The sequence below is a fragment of the Jaculus jaculus genome, chromosome 9 (assembly GCF_020740685.1).
Source record: "Jaculus jaculus isolate mJacJac1 chromosome 9, mJacJac1.mat.Y.cur, whole genome shotgun sequence".
NCBI lineage: Eukaryota > Metazoa > Chordata > Mammalia > Rodentia > Dipodidae > Jaculus > Jaculus jaculus.
In genome coordinates, this window is record NC_059110.1 from 45,205,953 (window position 1) to 45,220,893 (window position 14,941).

Consider the following 14,941-nt stretch of genomic DNA (forward strand, 5'->3'; position numbering starts at 1 on the left):
CTGTGCATTATCCAATTTCTTTTACACACCCAACTATAGGAGCAGAGAATTTAACCAAAAGCATCTGCAGACAAATTCTTATCTTAGAATTTGTTTCCAAGCTGTATTAACTAATCTTATTAATTATGTGACAAAATATCTGAAAAATGCATGATAAGGATGAGAGATTTATTTTGGCCCACAGTTCAGAGGGAATAATCCACCACAAAATGAATGGCATGTTTGCTAGAGTAGGTCAGTCCCTGCTGGGAGTAAGGTGACTTCTCACCTGGAAACAATCAGGAACAGGGAACTGACCAGAAGTGGGACTGGGCTATAGGCCTCAAAGATTCCACCACTTCCCCAAATAGCATCACCGACTGGGGACCAAGTGTTTAAACACATAAGACTATGTGGGACACATTTAAACTGCAACATAAACAAAGCTAGCCCATACTGTTATTAAATTAAGGTTAATTTATAAAATATTTTGGTTTCAGGTTCTTATTATTGTCATTTTTTGTATGTGGAAATACTCTCAGGACTGGTGTTGTATAGAAGACAGCAAAACATGTGGTAACCACCCTAAGGAGCTTACTCTCACTTTATAAAGAAATAGCATGCAGCTATAGAACTCTATAATATGATCATGGTTTGACTACAAATGTCCCCATAGCCTCAGGTATTTTTTAATGAAGATTAAGCTTTCTACTTAAATCTCCAGCAGCAGAGCCCTACTGGAGGAGATGTGTCACTGAGGGCAGATCTTGAGTCCAGCTTTAAAGGGTCTGCTCAGATTCAACTCTTGCTGACTAATGCTGGCTATGTCTCTATGCTATGGATCAATGATAATGTGTGATGGCTTCTTACACCATGATGAAGCTTCCCCTAGAATCTGCAAGCCTTTCCTCCCATAAGCTGCTACTAGTTGGGTGCTTACTTGCAGTGAAAAAGTAACTGTGACAGAAAATCAGTACCAAGAAGTGAGGTAATAACTGTGATGAATCTGACAGTAGTTTCTGGTCTTCTGGAATTTGTTTAGAGAAGAATAAGGAAGGATTTTGTGCTTCAATTAGAAGCTTTGCAGTACTATAAGAACTTTGTGGACTATTGTGGTGAGAATTGTGAACTTTGAAGGCCTGGTTTAGGAAGTTTCAAAGGCAAAGAAGTGAACTTTTTTGGAATCGGACTACTGGCAAAAAAAGGCTGGCTGCATTCTGCTTATAGCCTGAGAATTTAAGCAAGGTTGAATTTAAAAGAAAGTACTGAATCAGGGCTGGAAAGGTGGCTTAGCAGTTAAGGTGTTTCTTTGCAAAGCCTAAGGACCCAGGTTCAATTCCCCAGTAAACACATAAAGCCAGATGTGCAAGGTGGCACATGTGTCTGGAGTTCATTTGCAATAGCTGGAGGCCCTCACATGCCCCTCTCTCTCCCTCCCTCCCTCCCTCCCTCCCTCTCTCTCTCTCTCTCTCTCTCTCTCTCTCTCTCTCTCTCTCTCTCTCTCTCTCTCACACACACACACACACACACACACACACACACACACAAATAAAGGCACATTTGAAAGGATAAAAGTAATTAACTGGCTTGCTGGGGCAGAAAGTATAGAACAGAAAAATATGAAAAGTGAAGTTATAGGCATAGAAACTGGATTTACACTTAAGGTGCAATTGTTAAGGAGATTACCATCATTAATGATGGACCAAATGTTTTGTATTGGGATAATGACAAAGATGGCCTTGGGTTGAAAACCAACATATGGAAGTCTCAAACTAGTAGGAATACAAAATTATTTTCAAAGAAGAGGGCTTGAAGAAAGACTGGGAAAGGAGTACCCTGCTTTTCAAGATCCAGCTTTACTCTTCCCTGGATTTACAAATTTGGCTATAATGTGGACCTGGTACTGGTATTAGAAGAATGAGAAATGCAAGGAAGAAGTTCATAAACTACACATGGTTCCAGGAGCCCCTAAGATGCAGCAATGTGAAACAGGGTTGGAATCCCTGTGTGGAGACCCATTAAGGCCATTGTATGCAGCTATGAAGGTGAAGATTAACCATAGGTCACAATGGAGACCTCTGAGTTTTGATACTAGGACCAGCTGCTGACTTAGGATGTAGTTTTCTACTGCCTATGAACAGCCCATCTATAGCAGTAGAATTAGAAACCCAGATAGTTAGAACTGCAAGCGTTTGATGCTTATCTACTGGTTACTGATCATGCACTAATCTAGTGTCTCTTTCTTATGCCTTCTCTTTGCAATGTGAATTTTACTCTGTGCCATTATGTGTTAGAAGTATGTAATTTGTGTTGTCACTTTACAGGGCTCATAGTTAAGGGAGTCCTGAATCTCAGAGGATACTTTTGATTTTTGAATAGTGTTAAAGTTGGTAAAGACTATGGGGATTTTTGAAGTTGAACTTAATACAATTTTCACAGTGTGGTAGATGATCATAAGTCTATAGGAGCCAGGGGCAATTCAAATGTCCCCATAGCCTCAGGTACTTTTTACTGAGATTAAGCTTCCCACTTAAGTAGGAGGTATGTCTGTAGAGAAAGATTTTCAGTCCAGTCCCAAGGTGTGTGATCAGAGGCAACCTGTGCTGTTGTTTCTCTACTATGGTTTCAAGGTGAAGTGGGACAGCTTCTTCTACCATGACAAAGCTTCTTCTGGAGTCTATAAGCCTGATGAGGGGCTTCTGGTCATGTGTTTGTCTCAGAAAAGGGAAGGTAATTGCAATATGTTGGTGGATAAGTAGGAGGCTCTCAAGATAATAATAAATAATATGAGCACTAAATTTATATTACAAGTACAAATAAACAAATAAAAGTAAGAACTACAGAGTTGTTTTTTTTTTTTAAAGTGGTTGTCACATGATGAAAAAAACCAGAGGTTCTTCCCTATCCTCCACATACATAAGTACACCCACATCCCTATGGACATGAACACACATACACAAAATTTCAATGTCTGCTGTTTTTTTGTAAACTGAATTAAGTGAGGCATGGTGGTGCACACTTTCATCCCAGTACTTGGGAGGCAGAGGTAGGAAGATCGCTGTGAGTTCAAGGCTACCTTGAGACTACATAGTGAATTCCAGGTCAGTCTGGACTAGAGTGAGACCCTACCTCAAACACAAACAAATAGGGGCTGGAGAAATGGCTTAGCAATTAAGCTCTTGCCTGTGAAGCCTAAGGACTCTGGTTTGAGGCTCTATTTCCCAGGACCCAAGGTAGCCAGATGCACAAGGGGACGCACACATCTGGAGTTTGTTTCCAGTGGCTAGAGGCCCTGGAGCACCCATTCTCTCTCTCTCTCTATCTGCCTCTTTCTCTCTCTGCCTGTCACTCTTATTGTTTATTGTTTTTTTTTAATTTTTTATTTATTTATTTGAGAGCGACAGACACAGAGAGAAAGACAGATACAGGGAGAGAGAGAGAATGGGCGCGCCAGGCCTTCCAGCCTCTGCAAACGAACTCCAGACGCGTGCGCCCCCTTGTGCATCTGGCTAACGTGGGACCTGGGGAACCGAGCCTCAAACCGAGGTCCTTAGGCTTCACAGGCAAGCGTTTAATCGCTAAGCCATCTCTCCAGCCCTGCCTGTCACTCTTAAATAAATAAATAAAAATAAACATTTTTTTTAAAAAGTAAAACAAACAAACACCTGAATTATTATATGTAAATGAAATTGTATTGGAGCACAGAATCTAACATAATATATTACCTTTCCAATCACATTTACTTTACAGTAATCTTAGAGGTGATGTACACCATCAGGGATTCTGCCATAAGTGGTAGCAGTTACAGAACAGGTCTCCTGCAGCTGGGGAAAAACACTCAGAAGTATTGGCTGGATTCAGTGGTTCAGAAATGTTAGCTGAAGTTAGGAAATCTTTCTAGTATCTTTTGGCAGCCCTTTGGAAAGGCAGGTAGCCAAGGATGTCACTGGGTCAGTGACTATGCCTGATTTTTGTTCTTAATGGAGCTAATGATAAAGATAAGCACATTTTTTTTTGAGGTTGTGTAAATGTCCCTGAAGTGAGAGTAGAGTTTTGCACATCTCGAAAGAAGACAAAGGCAGCCTGTCTCTCTCAAGCTCTTACTGACACTGTGTTTCCAGGCCTGAAGTTGCAGTTGCTTCCTATGCTCTGGGAAGAATTATATTAGGGTAAATGAAGTCTTAAATAAAACAAAAGGATAGAAATGAAATAGAAACCCTAGGCATCCCACACCTACACTGCACATAAAACATCTGAACTCTACCCAGAGTGGTTGCCTGAAATGGATGCATTTTTTGTTTTGGTTTTGTCATACTTAAAGCACAGCTTTCTAGCAAGAGACAGTAACAGGTAAAAGGGGGGGGGGGGAACTCTAGATGCTACAGGGATTGTGCAGGCATTAACTATCTATACAGATTATGACAATGCTCATTTTAGTTCCAGAAATAAAGGGTTTTAATACTAAAAGTTGGAATTATAAGACATATCTCTTTTCAGAGGCAGTATAGAGATTCAAACCAATTCATTAATTTAGAGAAGAAAAGAAAATAATCTCTTTGACACTGAAATACCAACATATTTTATGAACATTTCACATTTTTTTGGAAGTTATAATTTCCAGAATTAATGAAAACTATTTACAGTTAAATTTACATGTTCTTTTTAAATTTTTATTCATTTATTTAAGAGAGAGGACAGAGACAAAGAGAGAATGGGCACATCAGTGCCTCTTGCCACAGCAAAAGAATTACAGACACATGCAGCACTTTGTGCACCTCTCTTTACATGGGTACCGGGGAGTCAAAAGTAGGCAGACAGGCTTTGCAAGCAAACACCTTTAATTGCTGTACCAGCCCTTAAATTTGGACTTAGTGGTTGCTTTAATGTGTCAAGTAGACTAGGCAAGAGTGATCTGTCACTCAAATACAAGTCTGTGCTTCTATGGTGGTGTTTTTGGGCTATGTTGGCATCTACGGTCATCTGACTTTAAATAAAGATTAAGTTCCATAATGTGGTGGGTCTGGATTTATGTTCCGTGGTCTTAATGAACACAGTGGGGTTTTCTTGAGAAAGAAAAAATTCTATCTGAGGATTATAGCAGCATCTCCTGACCATCATTTTCCCTGTAAGCAGCCTTATAACTTTCAAACTCACCAACCTTTCAGGAACGTAAGCCAGTTCCACTTTTGATCAACATCTCTGTACCTGCACTTTAGTCATTATATTTCTTTACAGTTTCAATTCTTTACAATTTACAAATATTTATAATATACCTTCTCAACAAAACCTTTAAACATGGATGAATAATCATAATATTTACACAATTATCTTACTAATCTATTATTCCATCAACATCAAATGTTTTTCATTTTGGTATCTCAATATCCCATTGACTACCCCATCTTCAGATGTATTTGGTTTGATTAGTTATGCCAGGAACTCAAAACTCAAAAATTGAAACAATTCTCTAAAATTCAATTTCATAGGAATTGTTACTACTTAGCAAACATTCATACATTCCTATTTACTAGACAGTGAAAAAGTATATATACTCTTAAAGCCATTATTTATCAGTAAGAAGTGTGGTGGTTTGATTCAGGTGTCTCCTATAAATTCAGGTGTTCTGAATGATAGGTTCTCAGGTAGAGGAGATTTGGGAATTAACATCTCCTGGAGGGAGTGTGTTATTGGGGGTGGGCTTATGAGTGTTATAGCCACTTTCCCCATGCCAGTGTTTGGTACACTCTTCCATTACTATTGTCCACCTTATGTTGGCCCGGGAGTGATGTCCACTCTCTGCTCATGTCGTCTTTTTCCCTGCCATCATGGAGCTTCCCCCTCCAGCCTGGAAGCCAAATTAAACCTTTTTTCTCCCACAAGTTGCTCTTGGTTGGGTGATTTCTACCAGCAGTGCAAATGAGACTGCAACAGTAAAGTGATACCAAAGTGTGGGATTGCTGTTAGACACCTGACTGTGTGGCTTTGGCATTTTGGAGCTGATTTTCAAGAGAAATGTGGGAGGATTTGAAACCTTGGTCTAAGAGATGCCTTGTAGTGCTGTAAGTACAGCTTGGTGGACTGTTCTAGTCAGAGTTGAAAAGCCTGAATGCAAGAAGAACCATGGACTGTGAGGTTTGGCTAATGAGGGTGAGAAAGGGCTTTGCCTGAACTGGGCTAGAAACAGTTTGTGTGAGAGGCTTGCTGTTATGCCTCTGTCCTGAGAAGTTATACAGGGTTGTTTTGCATAGAAATGAAGTGGAGGGATATGGTACAGAAAAAATGAAATCTTTGGGTCTAAAATGCTGCCTGTTCACCTGCAAATTGTTTGAGAGATAACTATTGAGATTAGGCCAGCTGACCTGCACTGGAGCAACAGGAAGAATGTAGACTCTTTTGAAGGGGCCTGAGTGCTCAAGGAATATCCTGTTCTTCCGAGTGCTCAAGGAATATCCTGTTCTTCCAAAGTCTGCTTTATTGCCCCTCTGGATTAACAAATTGGCACCCTACCTGGTATTGAGGAGTATAAGAAATGCAGGAAAAAAGATCACTAGGTTTGCATCATGGTCTTGTGGTTTGGAAATGGTCATAGGCCGTTTGAAAAAGGATTGCCTGCATGGAGACCCAATGAAGCCATGAGGACGAACCATGGACTGCATTGGAGACCCACTGGAGATGCTGGGACCACAAGATAGCTGCTAAGGAAAGCTGTTGGTCCTGCTGAAGTTTTCCAGTACTGTGAGTTGCCTAGCTTGAGGGAAGGAGTTGGAAGTCCAAAGTCTTTTTGCTGGTTAGAGTTATCGGACTGGGAGTTTGTCACTAACTAGAGTTATTGGACTTGGAGCTACAGAGTTTGGTGTTTGCCCTGGTTGTTTGAAATCTTGTATTGCTTGGGTATTTCTTTGCTCTGCCCAAAGCCATGTTTTTCAGTGTTAATGTTTATTCTGTGTCATTATGGGGTTTTTCTTTTGAGTTTATTTTTGAGTATTATGACTCAGTTAAATGATCTTGGACTATGGGGATGTTTGAACATCATTGTGATTAATAAAAACTATGGGGACTTTTAAAGTTAAATGAATGCATTGCCTTTTATGTCATGAATAGTTATCAGTTTATGAGTTCCAGGAGTGGAATGTGGCAGTTTGATTCAGGTGTCCCCCATAAATTTAGGTGGTTTTGATTCTAGGTTCCCCAGCTGATGGCAATGGAAATTAAAGCCTCCTGGAGGTGGTATATTGTTGGGGGTGGGCTTATGGGTGGTATAACCAGGTTCCCCATGCCAGTGTTTGTCACACTCTCTTGTTGTTATTGTCCACCTTATGTTGGTCAGGGAGTGATATCCACCCTCTGTTCATGCCATCATTTTACTGTGCCATCATGGAGCTTCCTGTCGAGTCTGTAAGCCAAAATAAACCTCGTTTTCTCACAAGCTTCACTTAGTTGGGTGATTTCTACTAGCAATGTGAACCTGACTACAACAAGAAGTATATTCAAAGAGCCTTTCTCTGACCAATCTTCAGCTAGTCATTTGAGAAAGAAAGAAGAAAAGGAGAGAGGAGGGAGAGAGAGAGAGAGAAAACTAGATTGCTATTTGATGCCAGGGGTCAGCAGAAAGAAAATCAAAATGTTATAGCTACTAGACTTATGTCATCATTGAGGGTTTGAGACCAGAAAAAAAGATTATGATGGAAGCTATTCATGTAGTCAGACTCAATGTAAAGGTAAGCTAGCTTGGGCCCTGCTCAGTAAGCTGAGAAACACTTGTGGCAAATCTCACCAGGTCAAAGCATACTGAAAAAATAATTCTCATCACTGAAGCAGACCAAAATGAACCCAACATGGCTCAGGGAAATTTTGTGGAAGAGGGGGCGGAAAGAATGTCAGAGTTACACGTTGGGTCATGATATGCAGAGACATTTCTCCTACCCATAACTGTGGGCTAACTCCACAATGCATGACCCATATACCTCAACGAGGAGGGGCCAGGGGGAAGGGGTAGGACATGGACAAGCCTAACAATGGTACCAACTTGACTGTATTTACTGAGTACAAAACTAATTAATAAAAAATAAATAAATTTTTAAAATTCTCAAGATCTGGAAATCTGGAGAATGATTCTCTAGACTATAACCACCACTTCACATCTCCACTGCCCAAGTCTCATGTGAATGACCTCCCCAACCCAAGACATGATGGCAGCCTCAGTGTGGTGGTTTGATTCAGGTGTCCCCCATAAACATAAGTGTTCTGAATGCTAGGTTTCCAGCTAATGGAGATTTGAGAATTAACGCCTCCTAGAGGCAGTGCATTGTTGGGGACAGGCTTTTGGTATTATACCCAGTTTCCTCTTGCCAGTGTTTGGCACATTATCTTGTTGCTGTTGTCTACTAGCCAGGGAGTGATGTCCACCCTCTGCTGATCCCATTGATTTCCCTGGCATCATGCAGCTTCCCCTCGAGTCTGCAAGCCAAAATAAACCCTTTTTCCCACAAGCTGCTCTTGTTTGGGTGATTTCTGCAGCAATGGGAACCTGACTGCAACAGTAATGTTGGCACCAAGAGGGGGGTCATTTGCTGTTAGACACCTGCCTGTGTGGCTTTGGACTTTTGATGCTGATTTTCAAGAGGAATGTGGAAGGATTTGAAACTCTGGCTTAAGAAATGTCTTGCAGTGCTGTAAGTACAGCTTGATGGACTATTATGGTCAGAGTTGAAAGGTCTGAATGCAGTAAGAACTATGAACTGTGAGGTTTGGCTTGCAAGGGTGAGAAAGAGCTTTGCCTGGACTGGGCTAGAAGCAGTTTCTGTGAGAGGCTTGATGTTATGCCCATGTCCTGAGAACTTGTGCAGGGATGCTTTGCATAGAAACAACTGATGTGGGCAAATGATTATGGCACAGAAATGAAACCTTTGGGCTGAAACTTCTGCCCATTCAGCTGCAATTAAATGAGAGATTACAACCTTTGAGATTGGGCCAACTGAACTGTATTGGGGCAACAGGAAGGATGTAGACTCTTGAAGGGGCCTGAGTGCTCAAAGAGTGCTCTGTTCTTCAAAGTCTACTTTATTCCCCTCCTCGATTAACAAATTGGCACCCTACCTATTATTGTGGAGTGTAAGATATATAGGAAATAGAGGGTCATTGAGTTTGCAATGTGATCTTGTGTTTTGGACTGTGAGTAGACTAGCTGAAAGGGTGGAACTTAAACTCCAGAGACTTGGTGCTGGTTAGAATTACTGGACTTTTGCAGTATGAGTGTTTATTCTGCACAATTATGTGATTTTGGGGGGACTTTTTGGTATTATGGTTCATCTAAAAGATCTTTGACTATGGGAATGTTTGAACATTATTAGGATTGATAAAAACTATGGAGACTTTTAGCCGGGCGTGGCGGTGCATGCCTTTAATCCCAGCATTCCTGAGAATACATAGTGAGTTTCAGGTCAGCCTGAGCTAGAGTGAGACCCTACCTCGGAAAAAAAAAAAAAAAACTTTTCCTTCCATAAACTGCAATAGACATTAATGTATTTTTTCTGAAAATTTAAAGATGTTAGCTCATTTTTAAAACTCGAGTTACTTAACAATTTATTTACTTATAAGAACTTATATTGTCTGATTTATTTTGTTAAATAAGCTGTAGCCATTTTTCCCATAATTGCCACTTAAGTTTTACTACTTATATGATGTCTTATATAAGTGATTTTTAAAACATATTTTTTAATTTATTTTTTGGGTTTTCGAGGTAGGGTCTCACTATAGCCCAGGCTGACCTGGAATTCAGTCTGTAGTCTCAGGGTGGCCTCAAACTCATGGCAATCCTCACACCTCTGTCTCCCAAGTGCTGGGATTAAAGGTGTGTACCACCATGCCCGGCTAAAACACAATTTTTTAAAGAGAGAGTCATATATATTAATTTATTCCTTATATATTCTCAGAGTATAAAACTGAAGACTAGGAAGACACTTATCTTATTATAAAATATTTTATATCTTATTGATATTTTGTGTTTTACTTCCTATATTGAGCTTTCTATTCATTTGGAAATGTTTTTGTGTACTGTATAATATGGAGAAGCATAACTTAGCTCTTTAAATGAATAATTATTTACCTTTCAACTTTATTGATTTAAAATAACCTCAGTCATTAAATATGAAGTACATGCATATATATTCTGCTATCTTTACACTATTCTGTTTCATCCACCTCTTTTCTTTTGTTTTTTGTTTTTCGAGGTAGGGTCTCATTCTAGCCCAGGCTGACCTGGGATTCACTATGGAGTCTCAGGGTGGCCTCGAACTCACAACGATCCTCCTACCTCTGCCTCCCAAGTGCTGGGATTAAAGGCATGTGCCACCATGCCCAGCCACCTCTTTATATTAAATAATACTATATCTTAAATCAAATAGCACTTTTGAATCTTGTACAGCAAGTTATCCTTCATTCTATTAAAATTGATATAAATCTTTTCATTCTTCATGTGAATTTATAAGGTTTTATTTATTTATTTATTTATATTAGTTATGGACATACTTAGTATGGAAACACGTTGGAACCATTATTTCACGTATTCCTGCCCCTTTTCCAAAGGGGCTCTCCTCATTGTGATCATAGGTTATCCCCATGACGACTGTGGGTTGTACATTGTGGGAGAAGTAGTCAGTTATTGGGGAGAGGTAGTACCTCTGGACATAATGTCCCAACTTGTGGCTCTAACAATCTTTCAGCCCCTTCTTCTGCAAAATTCCCTGAGCCATGTTGGGTGTGTTTTAAGTCTGCTTCAGTGAGGGCCTCTTAGGAGCCTCTGGATCTCTGCTTTAGTAGGTGTCGAGTGTCCTTACTGTCTGTCTCCTTTACCCTGGTGCTGATTATCAGGTTCACTGTGAAAGTAGCACTTTTGCTCATTTCCCCATTTCCTCTGTGGTTTTAGCTGGGACCGGGGTGAAGTGTGCTGGGGCATTTATCTCCTCAGGACCCACTCCCATCTGAAAAAGAGAGGCAGATTCTCCAGTGGAGAGTGAAGTCAGCACAGGTAAAATATGATAAGCATTATTGATTTAGAGAGAATTTGATGGGTATATTTCCTCTTTTAGCCCAAGATTAGTGGGAGCTTGATCTTGAAGAGAAAAATCATTGCCTGGATATGATTCTGACTTGTTTCCCAGTTCCAGATAAGGGATTTTTTCCACTGAGCAGATCGCTTACCCAATCAGAGAGCTATTGGTTACCCACCAAGGCTGTATGCACCAAGACTATATGCTGCTATTGCACTTGTGTGTGCATCATGTCAGGATGTTTGCTTCTGACTAGCTTAGACCCTGGCTTGCTTGAACAACTGTTGGCCACTTTCCCCTGGTAGCCCATGTAGTGCCTTTCAGCACTAGACAGGTTAACTGTCTGGAGCCTGGCTCTCTTCCAGATTTCAGCCAGGTCTCTCCATGTTCTATGTCCATAGCATATGGTGTCTTCAGTAGTAGAGCCTTACCATTAATCTCAAGTGGGTAATCAAGTGCTATAACAAAAGTCTGTTTTTTGGGGGGTACCTTATAGATCTCTCCAATCAATAGCTCATTATGGGTGTTAACTGCATCCTGGTACCTGGGAGCTAAAGCATGGTGGATACCATCTTGACCAGAAATCTTTAACTAAAGTTTTGTTTTGTGTTGTTTTTGAAGGCTAGGGTATCACTCTGGCCCAGGCTGACCTGGAATTAACTATGTAGTCTCAGGGTGGCCTCAAACTCATGGCAGTTCTAACTATCTCTGCCTCCCGAGTGCTGGGATTTAAGGTGTGTGCCACCATGCCCAGCTTTAACTAAAGTTTTATTTTTAAAATGAGATTTTTTAATACATTTGCTTATTTATTAATTTATGAGAGAGAGAGACAGACAGAGAGAGAATGGGCACGCCAAGACCTCCAGCCACTGCAAATGAACTCCAGACCCATGTGCCACCTTGTGCATATGGCTTATGTGGGTCCTGGGGAATCGAACCTAGGTCCTTTGGCCTTGCAAACAAGCACCTTAACCGCTAAGCCATCTCCCCAGCCCTAAAATGAGATTTTTACATGATAATGGAATTATAAGAATTGTAGAGAATTTTAGAAAAATTGATTTGTGAAACTGAGTTTTCCACCTAAGATTATAGTATAATGACTCTCTCTATGGGATTTTAGCAAATCATTTGATTTATCTGTAGTTATTTCCTCATCTATAAAATGTAGATTCCAACAGAACTGAGCTTAAGAGCCATTGTGAAGATGAAGTGAAATAAGTTAAGGACAGTACTTGGTTTTTAGTAAGTGCTTATAAATAATGTTTTAATTGTTACAGAATTTTAGTTGCCAATCATTGCATCTGTTTTAATGGCTTTTCCATCAGATTTAAAGTTATTTATCACATAGTTTTTTTTAAACAGGTCACGCCTGGGATTGTATGAGACTTTGATTTTTCACTATCATAACTGAGGATGTTTACTGAGATTTTAATCACTTTTAATAGTTTTCCAGTTGAATTTCTTAGATTTTTCAAGATGAACAATTATACTGTCTGCAAATAATGACTTTCAAAGACTTGGGCCTTGGATTTGACTTTCCCATTGACTTGGCAATGGTCACAGACTCAGATGTCTATCAGAGCCAATTAACATCAACGAGTAAAGCAGAAACAGAGTGAAAGGGGGAAGAGGGGTGGAGGTACTGTAGTAACCTGGGGAATGCGTTCCTTGTCTAAAGGCATAAAAATATTGTGAGGAGGCCAAGCAGAACAGATCTACAGACTAGGTTTGGTCCAGGAAATGCCACATTTTGGCTCCTGATTTACATACTTACCACAGTTGATTAGCTGCTCTCAAAACGTGGTCTGATGACCCCTGCAGTTCTGAACACCCTTTCAAGGTCTAAACTATTTGCTTCATAATACAAAGTCAGATTTGCCTTTTTACTGTATTGACATTTACAGCAAAAACTAGTACATGTGTTGTACAATCCAAAGCAGCCTATCCAAATGCAACTGCTCTGAGGAGTTAGTGTACTTTTCAGAGCCACTTCCTCACAGGAAAAAAGAGGGAAGGTTCACTCAAGAAGAAATGCAGAAGGCAAATGGTACCCCTGCTGCATACTGAAGAGCAATGGTGATTCACCAGCTGGGCCTGCTAGCATTTCCATAGATCATCATCTGACTTGAAATAAAAATGGCAGAAAATGCCTATGGTTATTGAGACTGGGTATCCAGCACAAATTTTCTCATAAAGGAAGAAAGAGTCTTTTAAATTGAGGAAAACAAAATATTTGCTTCCAGGCTAAAATTCTGGCTTTCAAATAAAAGTTTGAAACTAGGGCATGGTGGCACATGCCTTAAGTCCCAGCACTTGAGAGACTGAGGTAGGAGGATTGCTGTGAGTTTGAGGCCAGCTCAAGAACACATAGTGAATTCCAGGTTAGAGTGTGTGTGTGTGTGTGTGTATGTTTGGGTGAAGGGAAGTCAGTGACACCCTACCTCAAAAAAACAAAATAAATAAATGGGAAATGAAATAGCTTCTAACAGTAAAACTTTCCAATTCTAAAACTGTTTATCATGTTATCAGGGGTGGTGTTATTGCATGCTAGCTTTGATATTGTACTATGAGCTATGTCAGCATTTATAAGACCTGAATTATTCAGTATTTTCCATTAAGACTAATGCACAGTATTGCAAAATCACACATGGGGAAGGTATCCATTACAAGTGCAAGATGGAGCAACAAATTATACTGCAGTATAGGTGAGAAGTTCATTGATCTGACTACAGACCCCTTATTGCAGCTACTCCGTAAGAAACCATCTACTGCTTACCAAGCAAAATACAGCTATTTCTATGAGATTAAAGTGATACCATATATATATATGATTAAATAATATTATTAAATATTATAATAAATATATATATTTAAAGATTTTATTTTTATTTATTCATTAGAGACAGAGAAAGGAAGAGAGAGAGAGAAAGAGATTGAGAATGGGCACACCAGGGCCTCTAGCCAATGCAAATGAACTCCAGAAGCATTTGCTACCATGTGCATCTGACTTATGTGGGACCTGGAGAATTGAACTTGGGCCCATAGGTTTCACAGGCATGTGCCTTAACTGCTAAGCCATCTCTCCAGCCCTGTAAATATTTATCTATCTATAAGACTCTGATCACTGATTCCCACAAGACTTGCAGGTGAGTCCTTTGTTTCCCATGTCCTTGATGAACACAGGTTCTGTAAGTTCTCATTCTTTGTTTTCCTAAATGATGAGCTTAACCCTTCCTGCCCAATAACCTCCTGCAATTAGCAAGACACAGAGATGAACATTAATTATGATTCCATTGAACACCTGTAACTTGTAAATTCCATTCTGTGAAACTCTAGGGTAACAATATCCTCATGCTCACAGTATTGCAGAAACTAAATTCAATCAAGTACCTCCTAACCTGTTTTATTTGTTGTTGATAATTTGGCTTTGATATTAAGATGAATTTCATGTTTTAATATTTTACACCTTTAAAAGTGTTGAAGTTTACAACTATCAGGAGCTCCTGGTTGACTTTTTGTTTTTTTGAAGTGCTGGAATTTGAACCCAGGTCCTCATGTATATGAGACAAGCACTCTACCAACTGAAATGTATTCCTTGCCCTTAGTTTTAGTTTTTATTAAGATAAAAAAGTCTCACTATATAGCCCATTTGGCTGCAAATTCACAATACTCCTGACTTAGCTTCCTAAATGCTAGGATTAGAGGTGTGCCCCATGTATGGCTAGTCTTTATTTAAAAAAAAAAAAAACATATTTACAGTACTAAATTTTTTGTGTAAATCTTAATTTAATGAAAATGATTTTGTGTTTCCATATCCATATAATTTTTACTATGATTCCATTCAAGCAAATTGGAGAATCAGATGAATCAGGTTGGGATTGTGTGATGAGAGAGGTGAAAGGGCTTCCTAAGTA